Genomic DNA, 24,336 nt, shown 5'->3' with positions numbered 1-24,336 from the left:
TTTCACCACACGGAGCCACCCCTGACCTAGGGTGGTCTTTGACACCCGAACCCCAAAAAGTTATTTGAGGATAAAGGTGCCTGGTGTCCCCTGTCAGCCTGTGCTGCAGGTGGTGGCTGCGTGGCAAGCCAGGCTGGCACGGGAGCTCTCACTGCGTTTCTTCAGCACCTTGCTGAGAGCTGCTGAGGCATCCTGGGGCACTCAGGAGTCGGGGTCACACCAAGAGGGGCAGGAATTGTGCTGTGCCTCTCTGACAGAGCTGCCCAGCAGACACTTGGCCTCTTCTTGTGGCTAAACGCAGGGAAAGAAATCAACTCCGTGGTTTTATTAATGCTGTGCAGTGCATGCTGCATACAAAGACATCTATGGGATGCAGTGAAATTAATTAGGTAATAATTTGAGGAGTAAGCAGTATTTCTTTTTATATATATCTCTCTTTTAGTGTTTTTTTTTTTTTGTGTGTGTTTTTTTGTTTTGGTTTTTTGGGGTTTTTTTTGTGGACACAGAAGAAATACCTGGCAGTAATGAGTTGTTCAGCAATGCGACCAAAATTTCACATGCAGCTAGAGAAGAAACACAGTGGCAGCAGGTTCCTTTTTCTTCTTTTTATTGTAAACATCTCTAGAGCTTATGAACATTGAAGAAATATAAAAATTAATTAATAGCCACTGGGTGACTGAGGCAAGATTAACAAAACAGGTAAAGGTGTTACTGTTACTTGGATCCTTGACCAGCTCCACAAATTTGCTTTTGCTCTCTTGCATGCTAGGAACACCTGAAAAAGCACATAATAAAGAATGTAACTGAGTTTCTCCGTTGTTTGTGCTAGATTGCAAGGAGGAATTCTTTTCAATTAGATTTCACCCATGTTCTGGAGGGAAATACTGTACCAGGACCAGTTTGTAAGGTGATGTTCAATATTAGGTCCTGAAAAACGGTGTCTTATTTGAATTTTTATTTTAAAAACCCCACTCCAAACCAGAAGGAAGGCTAAATGCAAGACTTACTGCTAAATGCAAGGCTAATTAATTGAAAGAATTAGATTGTGACAGGACAATTGACTGCATTTTGGCTTCCCTATTATTAGCAACTCAGTGTGAGTCATTACATAACAACTCTTCCTAGAAAGTATTATTTACCCTCACCATAGACAGAGTGATAGTAAAATTCAGCAGATGTATTCTGAAGTGTAATTTTCCAAAGCATGTTTTGATATGGTTTTCACAGACAAGGTAGGTAAAATGTAAGGAAAATGAGCATTTCAGACCATTCTGAGTAGTGACTCAATCTCAATTACAGATGAATATCACCACTCTCCACAAAACGTTGCTGTGGCTGCAGTTATAAAGCAGATTTGTGGTACCCCTTTTGTGGGGGTGTTAATAGGGGATGATGTGTTTCACAAAGAGAGTGGATGAGTATTCTCACCTTAGGAAGAGCAACTCTCTCCTCACAGTCTGAACACTGCAGTTTTTTTGCTAAAGTATGAAAAGTGGATTTTCTTCATGTTCCTCATTAGGTGTATGAAGTCATATGCAGATAAGGTTGTCTTTAAATTGTTCTTTTACCATTTATAATCTGTTAACTGGCATATTAAAGACTGACACTTAGCTGGCCAGTTCTAAACCATGAAGAGCAAAGAGCAATATTTAAATTAAACTGTCCATCTCCAATTAAGAACTTATTATTACTATAAATAAATTATAAATTCATAATATATCATAAATTGTATCATTACTATATCTCAACATCATTAACATATAAAGTAATATTACTAATCTCAATGTCCTAAAATTTTACTAGTTTGAAAAAGTAATTATGTCAGTTAAAATATTAAGCTTAGCTTGGGAACTCTGGAATACACCTTATCTCTGCCTTTTTTTTTTTGTTGTTGTTGTTTTTTTGTTTTTTAATTACAGTGTTTTGCCACTTGAGGACCTTCCTTGTGAATGAATCTTGAGATGGAACTAGATGCTGCAGTCTTCTCTGGTGCTCAAGTCAGATAAATGTTGCTATGCCTAGCTTAGTAAAACTGACATGGAACACTCTGAATGTAATTTCAGAAAAAAAAATAAACCCTCCTCAGGATTTCCAAACCTATAAAAGAGGTGAAAAATGCAACACCTGGATTGTGCTCCCTTTTCACATTATATTTAGGGGGAAAATTACTGATCTACAAGTAGAGGAAAGAAATCAGAGAAAAAAACTCGTTACCTGGTGAAAAGAAACCTGAAAATCATTCTTTAAAGCATTCTTTAAAGATTTAAAATGCATTTCTATAAAAAAGGGAAAATTCTTGAAGAAGTTAACATTTTCGCAAACTTTGTTTTTTGAATGAAGACCATTTTAAAATCAGCATTAAACAAACAAACAAAAAAATGTCTACCAACCAGCTTCCTGCAGTGGCTACCATGATTTAAATGCCATTTTTTCTGTAACCTGAGAACACACATTTATAAATTCTATTTGCTTGTCAAGCTGCTTTTCTATAAGGCCAAAGCCCTTTTTTGAAAATTCCAAGTTGTTCTTGAATCCCTAGAGGTTTTTATTTCTGAATCTCCAGATATAGCTGATGGATTATGCCCTGGGGGTATGAGAAACATCCTCAGCTGCTTGTTTCTGTCAGGGCTGTGAGCAGGAGCCCTGGGGTGGCACTGATGCCTTGTGAAGGCTGCCCTGGAACAGAGGCTGGACAGAGCTAAAGAATAAAGCAGAGATTGACTAAAAGGATCTCCTCCATGGATCCACCTTGGGCAGCACCAGAGCCCAGCCAGGGCTGCACCCAAATGACCCAAAATGGTCCCAAAATGCACGAGCGCTCCCGGGGGCTCTCCCTGGGATCAGTTCTGCTCCATTGGCACCTTGGAGTTCATTGTCCCATTCCAGCTTCAGCCCAGGCAGCCCCATCCTGCTTGTTTTTCTCTCTCCAGCCCACGCTGTTTGTGCTCCTGGGCTGAGATTTGGATCATTTGTCCTTGGTGCCCAGCTGGAGCAGGAATTGTTTTGTGTCCCTGCTCTGTGCAGAGAGCTCAGCATCCCCTCATGGGGAGCTCAGACCCACACACCAAAGCTGCACAGAATCTGAAAAATAGAAAGGCTGAAACCTGAGGCATCAGGCAGAGCTCTGCTCCCAGCTGGCAGAGCCCCAGGTGTTGGGTGTTAGGAATGCCCCTGGGAAAGATGAAAGATATGAGCAGTGCAGGAGGGGCCTCAGCAGGGGACTGAGACCTGTCTGCAGCAGCTCTGGAAGGGGAGGAGGGAGAAGAAATTCAAGATTAAAGCAGGATCTTTGTGAAGTGCCAGAGCAAGACAATGAACATAACTGCTTTGCTACAGACAGAGAGGGATGTGGTTACTCTGAGACAGTTGAAAGTGAGGCAGTATTTATTTTAAGAGGTTTGAATATAAATAAACTGCTTCAAGAATTCAAAAGGCACCTGAAGATCTGTGTGAAGCCAGGAAGGAATGGCCTGGCTGGGTGCTTAGGGCGCTTGTCTGCTAGGAAACCAAGTATTAGAACAACCTGTCTTCCCCTGGTTCATTCATCCCTGGTGCCCACAGCAGTCAATGAAGGACAGAGAAGCCTTGTGCATGCCAGGTGCACAATTCAGAAAACATCCTCCCACAAAGGCAGCTCAGCCATCTCTTTGTTGCCAAGGCTCGGGGAATTGAATGTACAATGAAGCACAACAGAGAATTGTGTGTTTCTGTCTCTTCCAGCCCATAAGAGTGTAGTACAACATTTCTGTGGCTGTGAGAGTGAGCAGCTTTTTCCAAACCTGTAAAAGCTGTTCTGAATCAATTCCTAAGTGTTGGAGTGATTCAGCCTTCACCTTCTTTGCCAGTACATGAGGCATCAGCAGCCGTGGAGGCTTTGAGCTCTTGCCAAGGGCACTTAGGATTCAGGAGAAAACAGCAAGGAAAAATGGCTTCATGGCTATTGCATATTAAAAAGTCCTTGAGAATTTTGTATGGAAAAGATTAAGTTGTTTGCAGTGTACAGAAAAAAAAACGACTTAAGTAAGCTACTAGAAATGGCATTTGTTTAAAGCTGTCATGTGCTTCAGCCTCACATTGTCTAAGGAGCTGTGTTTGCAAGGAGGTACAATGGCTCAGTAATGCAAACAATTAATGTTTGGAGCCCTTTTGTCTTTCTAATGTGAAGCAAAACATAGCTGTGTAAGAGTACTTGTAGCATTTGTTCTGTGCCCTTCTTTCAAAACTCTGTTTTTTCTAAAGAATGTGTGACAGAGCTCTGACGTGTAACAGGACAACTTGAAATGAAGATCAAAAGATGAACTTCCAGAAAAATGGAAAATGCTGCATATCCCTTCTGTCTGTGGCAGGACCTGAGGGAATGGCCTGTGTCAGGGGAGGTTTAGGTGGAATATTAGGAGAAAATGTTACCCCAGAGGGCAGCTGGGCACTGGAAGAGGCTCTCCAGGGAAGTGGTGCCAGCTCCAAGCCTGGCAGAGCTCAGGAAGTGCCCTGTGCAGGGCCAGGAGCTGGACTCAATAATCCTTGTGGGTCTCTTCCAACTCAGAATAGCCTGTGATTCTGTGGGTAATAGGGTTCTGTTTGTTGCAGTTTCCAAAAATAGCAGGCAACTTAAAACCAATGATTATTATTTCTGCCCTTTCCAGAATTCTGTAAAAATAGTTTTCACAACATGCAACAGAAAAGCCTTGCCATGCTCTCCCTAGTGATTTAGAATGCAAATTTACAAATTATTTGCCTTTGTCTTGAGAGAATTTTGAGTTAAGCCTTGAGCTAGAGGGTGAATCAGCATTTGTTCCTTCTCCAAACAGTGGATGTTTTGCATTGTTTGACATATTTTGAGATAGTATATGCATATATGGAAGAAAAAAGTTCATTTAAGTAGCCTTTTACTCTAAAGCCAGACTTTTATTTTTTTTGTGATCTAAAAGACAGATAAATCTTCAAAGCAAACGATTGTATTGGAGTTTAGCCCTGAATTGTATTATTAGATTTTATGATAGTATGTTAATGTGAAGCTTTCAGTTCAAATATCAGAGAAGCTGAAATGAGTGAAATCTAGACCTAATCTGAGGTGCTTTTAAGGCTGTTGAGAGAAGTGTAAGTGGTAAATAATGAGTAATTTTCCTCTTACAGATATGGGAACTGTCATTATTCATTTAAAGAGAGGAATAAAAAACCCAGCCCAAAACTACAAGCCAGAAATCCATCTAGGGCAAAATTATTTTCCTGAAAAAATGGCCTGCTGTGATAATTGTAACCTCCTGAGAATGGGCCTTTATAAAGGAATTGTTGACAGATCTTTTGCAGTTGGCTACTTCAGTTCTTCATTTTGTTCTATTCCTAGACATGAAAAGTATCTGTTTCAAGAACTTAATTCACAAATTGTCTGCTCTGACATGCTGAAGTCTAGCAAAATATGCTAACACAAAAGAACCTTTATTCGTAGAATCAGATAAAGAATGATAATAATAGAGTGGCTTCAAATTCTTTATTAAAAGCAAATCTGAAGCTATAAATTCCTTTTTCCAAAACCATTTTTTTTTTCTGTTTGTGGTGCTTTCTTATGAAGAGGAAGTTTATGTATATTTTTAGAGCTACGTAAGTGTACATATGCCTATTTGGAATACTTCACAGAAAGTATTTTCACTTAAAAATGATAAATATTTTAATGGTAGTTCTATGCATTGTGAGCAGTACTTTGAAGAAAATTGTATCTTGGCAGTGAGAATAGCAGTTAGTTCTTATGCAGAGAATTTCTACAAAATGACTATAACAGGATGACAGAAAAGCATGTTTTAATTTTGCACGTGGCTCTCCCTGTTACTGTGCTGCACTAGATTTTAGCTGCCTGCAAGTCCCAGTGCTGCTCTCTAGCATACACGTGGTTTTCATGAAGCACCATTGATTTTTTGTGCCTGGTTGAACTCTCCAGTGAAAGACAGAAACTGGGGAATCACTCAATCTGCAGGCAGTGGTGGCTTACTGCAAAGGAACAACAGCAAAATGGAGATAAGTAACTGATTGCACTTCTGACTGAGAATGGGCTGCTTTTGGAGTGATTTTAGAAAACTGTTGTAGCACAGGGCATGGTGTACATTTTCTCTAAGTAATGCTGAGCTGCTGGAGAAGTGATTTTCTAGCAAAGCTGCAATTTAGTTTAGTAGTAGTTCCTCACTAGAAAGAAAAAGAGAAAAAAAAATAAAAAGAAGAAAAACCCCTGAGATCTCTTAAAAAGAGTATTTAAAATGAAATCCCTGCTATAGCAATCACTACACTTCACCAGAGGGTAAGAAGTTGTGCCTTGCAATAGGAAGGGTTGGTTGAGGTTCTGCCTCACTGAGGGTTGAAACAGATTTCTGAGGCTGGCTCTTCTTGGTTCTGGTGTGGAAGAATTCTGGAGATCCTTTCCAAAATTTGGCCTTCAGCCAAACATGCTTCCAAACCAAAACAAAGATTTAGTAGCTCCAATTCTTGCAGTTGACTCCATATTTTTTCTCCTTGGGATTTCTTTGCCACACAGTGGATCTCCTTAATTTGTACACTTGTTTGTGTAATGAGACTTGTAACTATTTCCTGTAACTCTGTACATTAGAAATGGTCTCCAGATTGTGATTGTGTTACTGAGGGACAATAGGCCAATCAATTCTAGTTATTTAATTCTGAACTCAGGTAAAACTTCAGGGAAAATAAAATCCTGCTTGGGAGGTGGGGTGTGCAGAGATTTCTCCTTGTGCTGCTGCGGTGTACGTGCTACAGAAGGACCAAAGATGAATAAGTCCAGGCTGTCCTTTGCAATAAAATAGTGTATTGTAGGCTTTATCTGCAACTTTTGAAGTCATGCCTCCCTTTGGAAAGATTTTATTATTTATTATTATTTTATTTATCTATTTATTTATTATTTTATTATTTAAGGTGCCAAAAAACATCAGACCAAGGTTGGGCTACTGAGTGAATTTTGTGTGTGACTCTATAGACTTGACCTTTTTGTGTGTGTGTATATGTATATATTGGAGATATCTATCTATCTATCTATCTATCTATCTATCTATCTATATGTATATATATGTGTATATATATATATATATATATCCGTCTCATTTTTCTAACAGCTATTCCTTCTCTTAACATTTTGCTTTTTGAACACTTCGTGGTTTGGGTTTTTTCTTTGTACAGTTGATGCTTCATCTTTCTTTAAGCTTAAAAGGCTAAGCCTAGTTGTAGGATATTGGCTGATACCTTTCTTTTCTAAAATAAATATCTTCTTTTTATGTTGTAATCTTAACATTTCCAAATGAAGGCTTCTGGTATGGATGCATTCTTGCAAGGAGATGAAAAACAAATTTAAAAAATCATATTTCTTTAATTTTGAATTTAAAGCAAAATGCTAAAATGCACTTTTTTGAACCAACTTTAGTCATCTCAGTTGCAGTCAATAATATTTAAGTTTACATGGACTCCTAAACACTAAGAATCCTTACATGGAATACTGTGTATATATAGTAGCTGCTTGTGAACTCCATAAGGTACAAGAGGTAATTGGAATATACCAAGTGGTCTTTAAGGTCACCACAAAACTTACAATACTTGATGTGTAATCCCTTTTTTCAGTAGAAATTTAATTGGTGTATTTTCTATTCAGGCTCATTTTTATTGGGTGGAGCTTGAACCTATAGTTTCCTGCCTGGCATTTAGTTAGGCATGTCTCTGACAGAAAATTAGATTCTTAATTAGATGTGAAGATATAAAAAGGACTTTGGCTGTCCAAGGTTGCCAGTGAGGAGGCTGAGGCAGTCTGGCTACACTGGATAAATGCACAGTTAATCCTCTGGCAAGGAGTTCCCAATACCTTGTCATGCAAAATATCTGAAAAATAGTAAGTTCAGCATGTTTGTGGATATTATATATGAGTTATGGCCACGGGTGGGAGCTGGATTTAAATATTAATTAAAATTTTAAATGGTTTTGAGTAACGGTTAACTGTGGAGAAGGGTGCTAATTGTGGCAGCAATGAAAATTTTACAGCTAATAAAGAAAGAAGAATCTCATACACACCCTCAGCACAGGATCCTTACCTTCCCACAGCACTTGGAACAGGTCAGGTAAGAGGACAAGGATCAGGCAGATATTCCTAACCAAGAATCACTCTTTTTTACATACATTCTTGCTAATTAAATCAGTGAAGTACTAACAGGTTCTGTACATCATAATATTTCAATGTAGAAAAATGTCTTCTTTAAAGTATACTAATTGGAATGAAATAAAATAGACAGCCTTCAACGCCTAAGCATAACAAAAGCGTAAGAGTAGCTCCTAAGTAATGAAATCATTATAGTCTAAACACTGAATAAAATTGTATCATTACCTACACAACCATTAGGGAGAGAATACCACAGGCTGTTGAAGCTTCTTTAGTCCATTTGGAAAAAAAACTTGCTTGCCAGTAGCTTTTACAAAACTGTAAATTTTATTTACCATTTTAAGATTTTCCCCTTCAAATATGTCTCAAAAAGTTCCACATCTTAAAATATTATTTGTCCCTGAGCATTGGGAGCTTTTGGAATAACTTTTCTGGCTCACTGTGTTATTTAGTTTACCATAGTCAAGTGTTCTTCAATATCTCAAGCCCCAGCACTTCAAGATTTTTTTTGTCACTTTTTCACAGCAGTTCATACAATTCTTGTAGTTAGTCAGCATAGCACAAGGGGATGTGATCTGTGATGCTGAGTTCCTGGAAAAAAGCATGACCAAGTTTCCAAAGAATTTCATTTATAAAAGAGAAAACGTCTAGCCTGTTAGCAATTAGTAAGCAGCAAGCCTGGAGATGAAAAGCTAAGGTTAGGGACAGATTTTTTATTTTCTGTATGTCAATCAGGGCACTGCTCTTCTTTGTACTTCAGCTTCTTGGAATGTCCCTGATTAAATTTATTTAGAAAGAGCTGTAAATGGAGAGTCTCTGTTCTTAAGATCCATGTTTCTAAAGGCAGAGTATTTTTTTAAAGGTAGGATATTTAACTATCCTAATCACTGGAAGATTGCATCACTTTAAAGAGCCTTCCCTTTCCTTATATTATGGTTTTAATGATGAATTTAGTGAGAAGATTGTAGTCTGGCAGCTGAAAAGTAAAGTAGTTGATGATGTCCTGGAAGAGCTAAATATGCAGTGTGACTGAGCAGGAAGAGTTGAATGAGTGTAGAAGAGCAAGAGAGGAGCTGCAGGGAGCTGGCCAGGTGTCATCAGTCAGAGCAGAGAGCTCTGTGCAGCAGGGAGGAGCAGCACCAGGGGCTGCAGGCTTCTGCTCCAGGCCAAGCCATCATCACCTGGCCTTTCCCAGGTGTCCTTGCAGAGGGAACTCCAAGAGACTGTTCTTAGTACCATATTAATAGTGCCTTCATAGAAACTTGCTTCTTTCAAAATAGGTTACAGTGGGATGAGCTGTGCTCACCCCTAAAGACTCAGAAATTTGTGCTTCCAAAGTCAGGTCTGCCTGCCTTGTGCAGGTTCCCAGGAGTGTCAGTGTGTTTGTAACTTCGGTGTCAGAATTTCCTCAATGCCTTTCATTTCTGAAAGTGATGGAAGGGCAGTGTCTAAAAGCTTTATGTTTTTATGCTCTACAATGGTTTTCATATATCCCACAAAAAAATGAAATGTGATGGAATGAACTGCTGAGATTGGGGAGGGAAAGGTTCAATAAAAATTTAAGTACTTCAGCTACTTTAATGTAGCCAAAATCTATTAAAGACACCCTACTTTATTTTTGTGACAAGACAAAAGCTGTTGCACTGTGTCAGCATTCTAGCAAAAGTGCATCTTAATTGTGAAAAAGTGTTAAACTGGAAATCCTAGGAAAAAATTATGACAAAGCCTATCGTTTTATTGATTTTGACAATTTCACAGTTAACAAAATGACATGGTGAATTTTGAATTGTGCAGATTTTCAAATGGAGTGTACCTGGTAAGGAATAATTCTAGCACATTGCTTGAAACCCACATAGTTATAGATAAATTGGAATTTTTATTCTTGTCAGGAAGAGATCACAAAGTCTTGAGATCTTAAGGTCTTAAACATGTTTAATTCTGTGTCCATACTGTGCTGTGATATTCTACTTTGGTAGTACATTTGGGCCAAGACACCAGAGGCCCACAAGGAGCTTTCCAAGTTTGATGTTGTTGGGACAGGCCATATAAATATAGATTCTACCTACATGTGGCAATACCTGTGTATTCACTTACTTATCAAACACTAATTTACTCTTTCTCTTCTATTGCTAGTATTTTGGTTGTTGCACCAACTTTGTAGTTTTATCCATAGTAGAGATTAACCAGAGACTGCAATTGCTATATTTTGCAGAGTGTAACTTACATCTCTATTGTTATTTCAATATATTTTCTATCACTGCTCAAACAGAAACTCCATCTAGTACTAGCTTTCTGCAAATGAGCATATTTTATATTAAAATATAGGTTCTATAAATATAGCCTTTATGTGTGAAATACCTAAAGGAGGATTGTTGGCAGCACAAATCAAAATGTAGCCCCCTATCCGCTAGTATGAAAAAATTAACTCTATCCCGCCCCAAAGAAGCACACCTGGCATTGGACTCTGACAAATAAGCAATTTGTGCAGTGCTTAAAAGCTGTGATCTGACTTGTGAAATGTACGATGCTAATGGTGAGATTTATGGATGGGTGTTACTGAGAATAAAACCCCATCTATGCCATGACAGCTATGTGGTAAAGAGGGTATTCTTTTTAAACAATTTTCTGACAAATCAGGGCTTTTTGGAAGCTGTACGTTTTCAATCTGAGGGCTTCATATTGGAGTTCAAAGAGATTTAAAGCCAGGTTTCAGAAGTTACTACCTCAGAGAGCTGAGTTTCTGGTGACCTTGTGACTTGATATAGCCAAAATCTACTTGAAACAGAGCTGATGTTTACTCTAGCAAAAGTTATACAGTAGATGCTTAAAATGTTCTGACTTCTGAGTTTATTCCAGTTGAAAACAGAGAATTTATTGATTTAGCCAGAAATTTCCACATACTGTTTTGCACTTTCTCATTTAAATGTACTGTTGCCATGCAGGTGCATTTCTACACTGACATGTGGAAAGTGGCCTGGTTTACTTTTCTACCAAAAAAAGTTTACTAAGAATGAAGTTGGCTTCTGGCTAAAAATAGAATTTTGTTTTATTTTTATGGATAAAAATAGAATTATCTTATAAAAGAAGGAGGAGAACACCAGGCCAGGATGCTAAACATTTTGTTGCAGGGTTTAATTCTGCTTTATTGAAGATCTGTGTGAAGATGCATTCAATATTGGATGTTGTGGACCCTTGTTCAGGGGGGCCTAGGTATAGAAAACAAGTGCTCCTTACTCTAATTTGTTTAGAACCCTAACCTGGTGGGAAATCTCCTCCTCCTCCTCCAGATTCCATAAACTTTTTGCAATGGATTTCGTGTGCACCTGTCAGAGCAAGCCCAGAGGAGGCTACAAAGGTCCTCAGGGTGCTCAGACACGTCTCCTATGAAGGCAGACTCAGAGGGCTTTCCCACCCTGGAGCAGTTCTGTAGACACCTTCCAGGACCTGTCGGTAGCCAAAGGGGCTGCAAGAGAGCTGGAGGGAGATATTTTACCTGGGTATGTAGTGACAGAACAGGAGGAAATGGCTTAAACTGAAAAGCCAGTAAATTCAGATTGGGTATCAGGAAGAAATCTTTTACTGTGAGGGTGTTGAGACACTGGAACAGGTCTCCCAGAAAATCTGTGGATGCCCCATCCCTGGAAGTGTTCAAAACCAGGCTTCATGGGACTCTAAGCAATGTGCTCTAGTGGAAGGCACCCCTGCCCATGGCAGGGGGTTGAAATGAGATGGTCTTTAATGTTTCTTTCAACCTAAACCCTTCCTCAGGCAAGAATTCAGGACAACATCAGACAATTTCAAATCTTTCTGTTCTTTGCCAAGTGAAGGATTTATAATACTTTTGTTTGCTTACATATATATATATATTGCTTCTGTCTTTCATGGATTTTGGAGATTGCAAAAGAATTACAGTAACTGTTTTTTGCAAAGTTCGCTTTGTTCTTTACTTCAGCACAATTTACTGGTAGTGGATGTCAGGAAATAATATTTGTAAAAGTTTAATGAGAGTTAAAGACAGTTAAAGGGTTAAAATACAGTGCCTTGAGCTTGTGTGTATTCTTATATTGAGAAATATGGCTTGCACTGAGAGGCTAAAAGGACCCATTAAGATTCATATCTTCTGTTTGGTTTAAAGGAAAATATTTGTATCATCTTTTTAGCAAAGGGGATTGGAATAAAATGTGAGAAAGGCTTAGCTTTTAAAGGCCATATTCTTCCCTGAAGTGCTCTTAGAAGTGCAGCTGCAGCCCCGCAGTGTGCATTCTGGGGCATGAGAGCAGTCCCTTCCTGACCCTGCATGAGCTCTTCCTGCCTGGGTTTTGGGAGCCTTCTTTCAGGGTGTCTTCTCATCAGCCTGCTGACAAACTGGACAATATTTGGGTTTGTGTCTGCAGGGCAGGGCTGCAGTTTAGGAGCCATCTGTAATCACACAGATTACATCCTATCTGTACTTTTATGTATTATATCCACGTAATCCCTATGAACAGGAGTCTCTTTAGGGGTCATGGAAAAGCTGATTGACAACTTCCCTCATTTGAAACAAGAGAGGGTTGAGTCAGATCTATACCATTTTGTGAGCAAATAGACACCATCTAGGTGTCTGGGCTATATTAGGCCATCTAGGTCTCTAGACTAGACCAGGCCATCTATGTCTCTAGACTGGCAGTCTGCAATAAATTGTAGGCTGAAAGCCAAGAATTGGCTAAGAAAAATTTGGAATTATATCACTGACCTCATTCTACCTTCGTTTCCCAGATATTTTTACCTGACTAGAAGAAAAAAATTGTGGCAGTAGCAGACCTACAAAGAGAGTGTGTGTGCATGCATTCACCAGTGGAAAAATTAGGGTCTCTAGTGAGCAAACAGAATGTGCTTGTGAAGGGCACCTTTGGGAAGCTGCTGCAAGAACTGGCCTGAGGAAGGAGGCAAACAGCCATTCCAAATAGAAGGAACAGGGAGGCTTGTAATTTAGAGTGAGATTTCTGTGTTAATAAATTATGATTATAGGGTGACTTCATTGCTTGGCAGCAGACAGCCTACTTCTACTTCCTTTTGAGGGGGTGAAAGTTGGCCTTCTGCTGGGGTCTAGAGTTTAGAGTTTGGTAATAACTGTAAGTCTGGGCATGAGTTTTCACTACTGCTCTATTTTAAGTTTTAAAAAGCCTTGCCAGCTTTTGTGCTGTTATCCTAAAGTGAATTGTAATGTCAAAAGTCTGCAAAAAACTCACCCTAAAAGTAGCTGCTTGAAGCTCACAAAAGTACATCATTCCTAGTTTGACTCTCAGAGCAGTGGTCTGTTCTGCTCCACACAAAGACAATAAACCTATGGTTGTTTTATTTTCAATTGGTATGAATAACAATGTTAAAGTCAGACATTTAATTAAAAAATTGTCCTATAGCAATTTGACACACATGGCTACACTCTGGGCCCGTATATAATCCATATATGACATAAAGAATTCTTTACAACAAAAAACTAAGGCACTGAGGGAAATACACTTAAATTTAACAGGCAGAACTCTCTAGGACATTGATATTGTTAGATGAGAGGAGTGAAGCAAAAATAGTACTGGGAGAGCTGACGCACACGAATGCTGAGGTCAGAATGAAAACCTGTTTGTCTGAAGATGGCATAAAGCTGAAGGAACTGAGACTTTACCTCCAGCAGTTTTTTTGAAATTGTCGTTGCCTTCTTATGTTGCAGTGGCTGTGTTGATTTTTTTTTTTTAATTTTCAGGTTGCTGTCTGTGGTGTTATATTGAGTAAAAGAAGAGTTCAGCCTTTACGTATGCACGTAATCCAGAGGAATTGTTCTAATGTACTTCCTTACATAAGAGTTCCGTATTTATTCTCCCTGGAGAAGGAACTGTTCAGTCTCAGACTAGAGAGAAATTCTGCTAGGTTTTTTTTAGGTAAATCCATTATCTTGGACAGTATGTTTTATGTTTTATCTCCTTTCATCACAACAGCTTTGTTAATAGTAGATTTTTCTGGAAAGCAGTAACAATCTCAGTGGTTGAGGAGAACCTTATGGCAGTATGCTGTGGTAACTTGGAGATTCTGTTAAGCAAACACACTTTTAATTGCAGTTCTGGCATGACAATTTCCTTTTGAAGACTTTCTAAACTTTCCAAGCCCAGCATTTTTAAGCTGTATTTTGAGCTGCTGTGAATGCATACCAATAGGGAGACAGGGATGCAATAATTCCTGCTCCTAAATGCCCAGAAATGCTGAGATACAGAGCTTATCATTTGCATAGGCAGATAACACTTGTATTTAACATCTAATGTCTACTGATAGCAACTATCCACAGATTGGCTCATAGAGCTTGTTTCGTCACTTTTAAAGGGGCAAGACTTTTAGTTTACTATTAATACTTTTTTTTTCATTAACAGTATTTTCATATTTGGGGGGAATCAGAAGTCCTCAGTAAAGATTAAACCCTCAGTGACAAGTAATACAAATAAGTAATTAATAATAAGTAATAAAAACCCTCTGTAATAAGGTAGATTAAGATGGGCATGTAGTATAGATCTTTATTTAGGGAAAAATTTAATACATTCAAAAAATTGGATTCTGTATTTGACCTTGGAAATGTTTAATATCAATAGCTTAGAGGAATCAGGAGAGAGATCAGCAGTTATCAACAGGCAACTTTTCTGACATCATTTGTTCAGACTTCCCAGGCCTTTTAAAATATAAAGTCATTATTCTCCCCTAAAAAAAAAAAAAAAAAAAAAAAAGCTATAAATCTGACTTTGTTTTATTGGGAGAATAGTGAATGAGCATCTGGGATGCTATTAAACTCATAGGTACCCTCAGATCTGTCTCTTTCATTTCCCAAGTAATGGATTGCTTTCATTTAAGATTAGAAGTATTGCCTCAAACTGAAAACCTACTTTGATACCATCATGAAAAGACACTTCTGTACCTAAAGAAAAGTTGTTTATAAATAGATAGCAGTGATATTGTGGTACTGCAGTTGAGGAAATCTAATTCCATTAAAAAACATCAGTGAAGAACTAGAGTAATGCTTAATAATTAATTAATATGATTTAAGTCCATTTTACAATGATGACACTTTTTAAAGGCCCTGTAATATTTATAAGAAAACTTTACCTCCCGTAATTCTAATGAATGAATTTTTTCTGACCCTTCCTGAAAGTTACACCTGTAAATTAATCTTTCAGCTTGCTACTAAAGGGCGCCTTTTTTGCCCAAATCACAGTTGATTGACATAATTTTGGTAATGTTTTCAGGCCCTGTAGATTTGCCTCTTTTGTTTGGCAGGGTGTATTTCTTGTCAGGGACTCCGAATATCAGCTAACATCCAACTACTTTAAGGAGGTTTGAAAGCCCTGTACATAGAATTATACAATAGTTTGAGTGGAGAGGAACCTCCAAGGTCATCTAGTTCCAAGCCCTCTGCCGCAGGCTAAGACCCATCCCACTAATCTGATCAGGTTTGTACACAAACTACATTTTGCTAAAAAGAATGCTGGTTTATTTTTTTTTTATTCAGGAAGTTCAGACTGCTGCAAAATGATACAAAAATTATAATTCTACTGTAACAAGCTTTTCCCACTTAAGGGGGCTTAACAGTGAGGACATCTGATTTCAACAAGTTAATTTCCCTTAGGGGGCTCTGCTCTGGTGGAAGGTGGTAGTAGGAAGATCACACAAATAAAATCTCAGGATAGATTTTGATTCAGTGCTTCATATTCTGTGAGTGCTGGGTGATGTTGAAGGACCAGCATGCGCTGGAGGAGGTGTGGATTGGGGTGGTAACTCACTCCTGCCCCTTGCCCTTGCTGCCAGCTTACTTGCAGGTTATTGGTGCTCCCTGAAAAGCCACAGTGGAGGAACAAAGCAAAGTTATTGACATGTGGAGATGTGGTGCCCATTTATGTTCTCATCACATGGCATTTTTGAGGCATCTCAGCCTTCCTGATTTTTTCCAGGTTTACCTCTCCTCTGAACAGATTGATTGTGTGTGTTTATGCCAGCTTTCTCAGCTAAGGGCTTATAGCCTTTATGGATTTAGTGAAGAAAAATGAGGATTTTGAAGAAAAATTTGGATTTTTTACTATCTTACTGAATAAGCATTTCTGTGTGGTTGTTAGGGAGTGTTCTGAACATCCAACTCTCTCTGGACTATAGAAACACTTAAAGCAGGACTATGTGCCAGTGACTTGCAGCTCTTACAGGTTCAGGTTGAATGTCTGCTTCTGAGAACGGGTATTTTAAGAGAGTGGTTATAACATTATATTCCTCATATTAATTTCAGAGGAGACCAGGGTGTTTGACCACCATCATGCTGAGACTATTCATGCCTAGGTCTCATGCAGCCCAGGAATATCCCAAGGCATTCCAATGACCAATGTGCATTTAGCTGGTGTGGAGACAGACTTGGCCCCTGCAGATGAATTGAGATTACTGCAAAAAAAAATGAAGGCCAGAGGCTTGTGTTGGAGTTCTGCACCAGAATCTGTGCCTCCAGTGCTGCTGATGTATTTTAACTGTTAAAACTATTTGCATAAATGCAGTCAATGTCCCTCTTTTGATTATAAGAATCCAAGGTCCCTCTTTTTGGAGAGGCTGGAAGCATGGAATTTGTTCATCAATGAATATCTGGAGTCAAGTGTTTCAGGAAAAGGCTCTTTACATTGGTGAAGAAAAAAAGTTTTAAGGTTGAGTCCATAAACTGTCTTTTTCTGCTGACTTCATACCTACATACTCCCTTTAGAACTGGACATTTAGCAACTTGTAAAAATTTAATGAGGTTTTTAGGGAAAAGTAATTTAGACATTCAAAGACAAGAATTAATCTGATGGGGTTTCTTACTAACATTTTTCTAAATTTTTTGACTAAATTATAAAAATAGCTTAGATTTCTTCCACTTAAACATTTCAGTATGAAATGAAGTAGTTGCTTCTGGGTGCTAATTTGTTATGAATATTGAATGGAATAGGAAATTTGTGTTAGGAAAGATAAGGGCAAGACAGTGGAAAACATTAGTCAAGAAGATGGGAATTCTAAATTAAGTTGTGCCAAAATGTTCACAAAATAGGAAACAACACCATTCTCTGGTAGGATATTGTTACAGTCTTGAAACACAGCTCAGGTTTGCTTTTAATCAATAATCAGACAAATTCAGCACATCTTTTAAATTAAACTGATCAACATTCACAAAAATACTACTCATTGTGGTTTTGCATCTTAGACACTCAAATGTTCTGTAAAGGAAAAAACAGGAAGCAAAGCAACCAAACGATGAAGTCTGGGGAGTTTAAACCATGACAGATCAAAACAGAGGCAAATTTCTGCACAAGCCCCCACAACATGAAACTGCTTTGTTTTTAATGGTTTCATTCTTACCAGATGTTGGAGAGGAGCTGATTTTTTGCCAGGAATGTCATTATCACCTATTGCATTATCCACATAATACCAGGCATTTGTTGTCACTTTGTTTTGCATACTTTTCAAACTGCATTTTAGATGTTCAGTACCAGATTTCTGCAGCTTTTTTTTTTTATTTATTTTTTCATTCTGAGATTGCACATAGAAATGCTGTCAACAAGCAATTGGTGAGCTTGGGATGGAGATTTTTCATGGTCTTTTGGATTATATTAAATCCAAAGTTCTGTGGTGGCCTCAAAGTCCCAGGTTAAACATATCAAAATTTAAAACTTGGATGTAGAAAATGATAAATGTTTTTGTCATTTTTCTTTAGGACAATAAATAGGGACGGCTTAAGTCTTATTTCCTTGTAATTTTCAGCTCATCAAGTATAGAAAATCTTTAATAGTTCAGCAATACTGATGCCTTTTACTCATGTTTTTAGCTCTTGGAGTAAAACACAGCTTTGTCTTAGGAGAGAAAATGCAAGTCTGTGGTAGGAACTGACCAAGAGAACTCCAGAAAAGCTGGTGCCTGCTTTCTGATTGTGTTGAAAGTATTATATTTACATAAGAAGAAGCCTAACTCTGTCAAAAGCATGCTCACACCCTACCCACCCCTAAAAAACCCACCAAAACCCCCTGAAAAAAAAAAAAAAAAACAAAAAACACCCACCCCAAACCAATCAAAACAGCAGCAACAACAGCAAAAACAAACAGAAAAACCCCAGAAAATTTATTTTAGATTTTAAGGAAGTGTTTCATAAACTCTAGAATGGTTCATGGTATACCTTTCAAAAATGGAGATACTGTTTGCACAATGTCAGGAGAAGTTATTCTAGAGATGCTAGAGATGAAGGATAAATTCTTTCTTTTCTTTGGCATTTGATTTTTGTCATATTTATTTTGAAGATAGTGAGCAAATGGGTATAATGCTCTTGTGCTATGTGCTCTAGAAATTTCCAGGGATGTTCAAAACCCAACAAAGAAAGACCTGGAAAAAATCCTGCTAAACAGGGAGGTTGGACTAAGAGGTCTCAAGAGGTCCCTTCCAACCTAAATGTTTCTGAGATTCTCAATTTAATTGATGATAGACTCTTAAATTTGCTTTTAACAGGCTCTTAATTTTGCTTTTTTTTTTTTTTTTTTTTTTAATATTCTTTTGGTGTGTCAGCACAAGTGAAAAAAAATACCTGAAGTCTTGACAAGGAAGTGTTAGCAACATGTTAAGGAAAAGAATAGCTAATAAGTCCTCATTAATGTGTTATGTTAGAAACTGAGGAGTATAAAATATGAATTAGTTCCCTTCTCTTGATGTTAATGGATGCCCAATAGGGGGAGGGAATGCAGTATCAAAATTGCTATACCAGTAAATTCTACTGGGTCTTGTGTTATAAATCTTCTTTTATAGATCTTCAGTACTGGCACCAATAATTCTTTCACAAGAATGCAATATAGACTGAAAACGTTTGTCATCATAACAGAGCACATTAATACTCATGTTAAGTAACTCATCTCTAACACTAAAAGAATGTGCAAGAAGATTTAGATTATTTTGCTACAGATCTTGAAAACTGAATTTTATTTTTTTTGCTTCTGCTTTAAAACCCCAAAGTCTTCTGTTAGCTGAAAACACTTCAGTGAGAGAAAGGTTTCTTGTGCTTTTCTTGTTCCAGATGGAATCAGGAAGAGCAAAAGATGCTGGACTCTTCTAGTGATGGTCTGAATCTTCAGTTCCTGTGGGTAGATAGTTCATCCAAAATGTGATTACTTTAAAGCAAGATGCCTGTCACTCTTCAATTTCCCCACTTGGGCAGCTTATGAATTATGCATCTTGCATAGTACATTCAATTTTATTCTTAGTTCAGTGCAGGTTTGGAAACGTAAGAGTTTTGTATAAAGGGTTAGGAGGTATATGGATCCAAAGATCCTTGAGATGTGTTTGAGGGTTGTTCTGCAGCTGAAATTGAAGAGAAATTATAGAAAGTGTTCAGAATCAGCTGTAAGAGGGTAAAAAGCTCAAATAGTTGGGATAGTGCTTAAGGAAGGGAAACTGAGATTGAAATTACCCCAAACCTTTCACCTGTAAACCTAAAATCTTATCCCACTTTTTATTAGGTATTTAAATTTGTGTTAATTATTATTAGAAGCATATTCAAGCCAGAAATAAGGCTTAAATGTGGTAAGGCAGAAGGAGACTTCAGGTGTTTCTCCAGCAATTGTATTTCAGCACTCTGGACAGGGATTGGGTTCCTGCCCCAGGGATGTGCTCTGGGAGGACACAGAAGCAGCAGGTTCAGCTTTCCTGTGTGTAAGAATAACTGTGTTTGCCATGCAGTGCTCCTGAAAGTTGCAGTCATTGCTTTCTGAACACAGAGGAGATCATTCAGTGAGTCTCAGTAAGTTATATCAGCTTATTCTCAGGTCTGTCTGCATCTTTGTAGGTTAAGATGTGTAGGTTACATCTGGTTAAGGTGTGCTAACTCTCTGGTAGAAACAGAATCTTAGAGTATTCTGAGTTGGAAGGCTCCCACGGGGAGCTTGGAGTCCAACTCCTGGCCCTGCACAGAACCATCCCTAAGAGTCACACCATGTGCCTGAGAGCATTGTCCAAACACTTCTGGAACTCTGCCAGGCTTGATGCTGGGTGAACAATTCCCTGGGGAGCCTCTTCCAGTGCCCAGCCTTCCTCTGGGTGAAGAACCTTTTCCTGATATCCAACCTAAACCTCCCCTGACACAGCTTCAAGCCATCCTCTTGTGTTCTGTCATCTGTCAGCAGAAGGCAGAGATCAGTTCCTGCCCTCTGCTTGTCCTCATGAAGAAGCTGCAGACCACAATGAGCTTTCTCCTCAGTCTTCTCCAGGAGCAATGTGGTGAGGACTAGCTGGATAAGGATGGAAAGACTGTAGCTGTAAATTGCTCCAGAGTCTGGGCCAAGTGTTTGATGGTGTTCAAGAGCACATAGTCTTGCTGTAAGCTATTTGTGGTGGTTTGAAGGTAAACCAGAGGGAGGAATGAACTCCACACAAATACCTTGTGAGAGATTCAAGTCAGAGCTAGAATTTAATGGGAAAATGACAGTTGAAGCAATATGGGCAATGCTACAGAAACACTGCTTTGAACTGACAAAGTCAGAGTACAGCCTGCCGCCCTGTTGGCAGCAGTCCAGTTAAATGGTGATTACAGCCCTTTTGGAGGGGTGGATGGTCTTGTCCAAGTCGTGATCCTGTGGAAAGGTCTGGTCCTTCTCTGGAGGTCCAGAGGTGGTAGAGAGTTCTTGTCCTCTGGGAATCCTGTGGTGGTATTGTGGTATCCCAAGCCCCAGATTATGTCCGGGCAGATTGTTTGGTGCCTCTCCCAGAGCAGGGAAGGATGTGATTCTGTGAGTCATTCTGGGGAGTCCTTGATGTCCCATCAGCAGAGATGGCCCCCCAGGGTGGCTGCTGCTTCCCCAGGAGTTACCATGGTTGAGTCATAGAGGAAAGAAACAGTGCTCCACCCATTTCAACACCTCCTCAGAAGGTAATGTAGATGGTGGTAGAATACACAGTTACACTGTAACCCAAGACACGATTAAATTTAACTCGGAGACTAAATGTTGAGCATATTGCCTTCCTTGACTTCTCTCTTCCTTCTTTATCATCCAACTTCCTCCCTTAATCCTGACAAAGCCTATTGTAATCTATCTAAAGAAACAAGAGAAATTTCTGTGAAGAAGTTATCTGCATTGGTAGTAGATTCTTAAGATTGCTTTTATATTTTTTTATATTCTTGTACAAAGGTGTCCTGTCTAAACTTAATCAACCATTCAGAAAATCTCTTTCTGTTCTTAAAATTAATGTTACATCAAATGAGGGTGGGAATAGTATGGGACTCATTGTAAGAGATCATAGATTTTTTTTCAAGTTTAAAATATGCAAGGATCCAAAAATATTCCTTTCTCCTTCTGGCTATAAGAGTAATTCCTCTTCTTGAAATGAAATCTCCCCAGAATTATAGTGCTTCCTGCTCCCTTTGTGTGTTTTGTCTTGAGGAGACAGCTTCTATTTCTGTGCCACAGATCTGGGATCTGATGTCATCCACTTGAGCTGGGAATTCTTCATACAACTCGTTGTACAGCTGCAGAATTCATCATGCAACACTGCTAGTTGTGCAGCAAGCAGGGTCTGGAACAGATGACCTCCTGAGGTCCCCTCCAACTGAATTTATCCTGTGACTCTACTTGTTTCTTCAACTGCCTCTACAAATGAGGGCCCTCTGGGAGATGCCAGCCTTCAGCCTCCTTCCATGGCCTGAGAGCCAGAAGGATAATGTGTCTATTCATGCCAAATGAATTATTAAAAATGCTTTGTGGTTCTTCTTATATCCTGGTGTATTTAACTGGTGCCTGTGCCTGACTTGAATCAGGAATCTGCCTTCAACGTGAGGTTTCTTTGAGCAGGAATGTACTTTTTCTTTCTGTCTCTTAAGTAATTGCTGGTGTTGCCAGGTAGGTAATGGTGTTTTCAGATGGGCTGGGAGAAAGGAAGCCTAGTTTCCATATAAAGGAGATTTGAAAAAATTAGTGGTTGGGGGAAAGTTTGCAGAAAAGATGTGACTTTCATATGAAAAGAGACAATTATGATCAAACTCAGTATCTGAACCCATTTTGTGGTGTGGAAGTACGTGGTTCTTGGGTATGATCATGATGGAAGGGGAGGTGGAAGGGAAGGAGATGAGAATGATGTAGACTGAACTTTAAAGAGTCATTCAGGAAGTCTGTGCCATCTCTTTGATAGTTTTTTGGGTTTTTTCTGTCTGTAACTGACAACCAAATATAGAGAGAAATTGCGAGAGAGTTATTTTGGTTGGTCTCTCATCGTAACAAAGCTGAAAATCAGTAGGAGTTTTTCTATTAATTTCTGTGAGAAAAGAACTGTCCTAAAGGACTCCTACAAGCACGTTCTGAAACATTTGCGTTGAATGGTAAAAACAAGATCCAAAACACCACAAATAGTAACTGTCGACTCAGAAGAAGGAATCCATCCTAGCAAGACATCTTGTACTGTGTGTGAATCTGCCTATTTCTGGCAATTTTGTCATTGCACCCAGACAAATGGTGGTAATGGCCAAATGTAAGAATAATGACTAATAGAAAATCCAAAGTGAGCATCCTCTAGGTTTTCCATATGGCTATAAACAGGATTAGATTCCTTCCAGAAATCTCCAGACTAATTTAAATTTCCCTTGAGCCATAGCAATGTATAAAACATTGATTTTTACTGTACAGTAAAATCTTCTGAAAGGTTATGTAAAGAAGCAAAGAATCACATTTCTTTATTTATTTTTCTTTTTTTAAGTACTCTAATCCAAGCAATATAACCAGATTAAATTAATAAGAGTAATACAAAATTTTGATACAAACATTACCTAAATTAAAAAAAAAACTTTGTTTCTGTAGGAGTACACAGTATAGTAATAAAAAGTTAGTTTGGTGATTGACATCTTTATAAAATTTGAATCAATTGTGCAAGAGATGGACAATGTGAAAGAGCCCTTTTAAGGAGAGTTACTTTTTTCTTCAGAGCCTCATTTTTCTTACACTCACAGAAAGCACATGTGACCTGTGAAGGTGGCAGGGGGCTGGCAGGTCAGTGGAAAGAGCACCCCCATTCCCTGGTCTCTGGATATCTACATTTGTTGTGATCTCCTATAGCCACAGTCACCACACACATTTTTGGTCAAAAGTATGGAGTTTTTATACCCTACACCAGGCTTTCAAAGCCAGGCAGGTCTGACAAATTTGCCTAAGCAAAAGGGAATTTATGCAGTTACAACCACTTTCTTTTCTTCGAATAAATGAGGCACTTCAAAGTACTCATTTGTTGATCTGAAAACTATGTACAGCACCATATAATTTTACTAGTTTTCTAATGTAATTTCATGAAGACTTCATGAAGCCTTTCTTGAGTTCTGTAGAGTTATGCAAAGAGCAGCTTCTTAATGTACATTTGTTTTACCTTTAGGGTTATATGTTGGTAATTTTGAAAGACAACATTTTAAAGTAACATGTTGTTAAATATGTAAAGGAAATCATAAGGTTTAGCAGCAGAAAACATTAAGTAGGCATTTATCTTTGAATGGTTTAGAGGTGTTTTATTGTAAGAGAATGTCAGGCAAACAAAAGGAAAGTTCAAAGCAAGATCTTTCCTTTTAAGAGCTAAAGAAGAGTAAATATCTTGGTAAATCTTAATAGACTTATGGAACTCTCTGAGGCTTCTGAAGTTAAGCTATCCCAGGGAACCCCTGAGGATATATAGCATTTTCCCTGCTTCCAGCAGAATTCCTCAGAGCTGCTGAGGGCACAGGTTGCACGTTGTTTGGGTGTTTTGGAATTATTTAGGCAGTTTTTATCTGAGGTTATGGGTGCAGTAATACGTGGGCTGTCTTGGGGGCGAGAGGAGACCCTGGCCCCCTTCCACCCCTGGTCTTCGTGCACAAACCAGGACCTGGTTTGCTGGCTTGGCCATGACATTGCTGAGCTGTCCTTGCTGCTGCTGTGCTGTAGAGTAGTAGATTAGGAGAAAGGTTATTGAGAAATGTAAACCTGTCCCACCTGCACATCAGACAGGAGAATGAAGTGGTCGGCCAGGAGGCATTTGTGTACTGGCTGTTCTTGCTCAGAAACAATGTTCCCTGAAGATTAAATAGCACAGACTTGTCAGTGTTTGTTTATTTTCTCCTATGGTTAGGGTTGGGATTGAAAGCACTTGAGATGGTATTTTGTGTTTGGATTCAGGTGTTTATTATTTCTTATTTA

Source organism: Lonchura striata, chromosome 5 (assembly GCF_050655825.1).
Source record: "Lonchura striata isolate lonStrDom1 chromosome 5, ASM5065582v1, whole genome shotgun sequence".
NCBI lineage: Eukaryota > Metazoa > Chordata > Aves > Passeriformes > Estrildidae > Lonchura > Lonchura striata.
Note: the sequence above shows the minus strand (reverse complement) of the source record.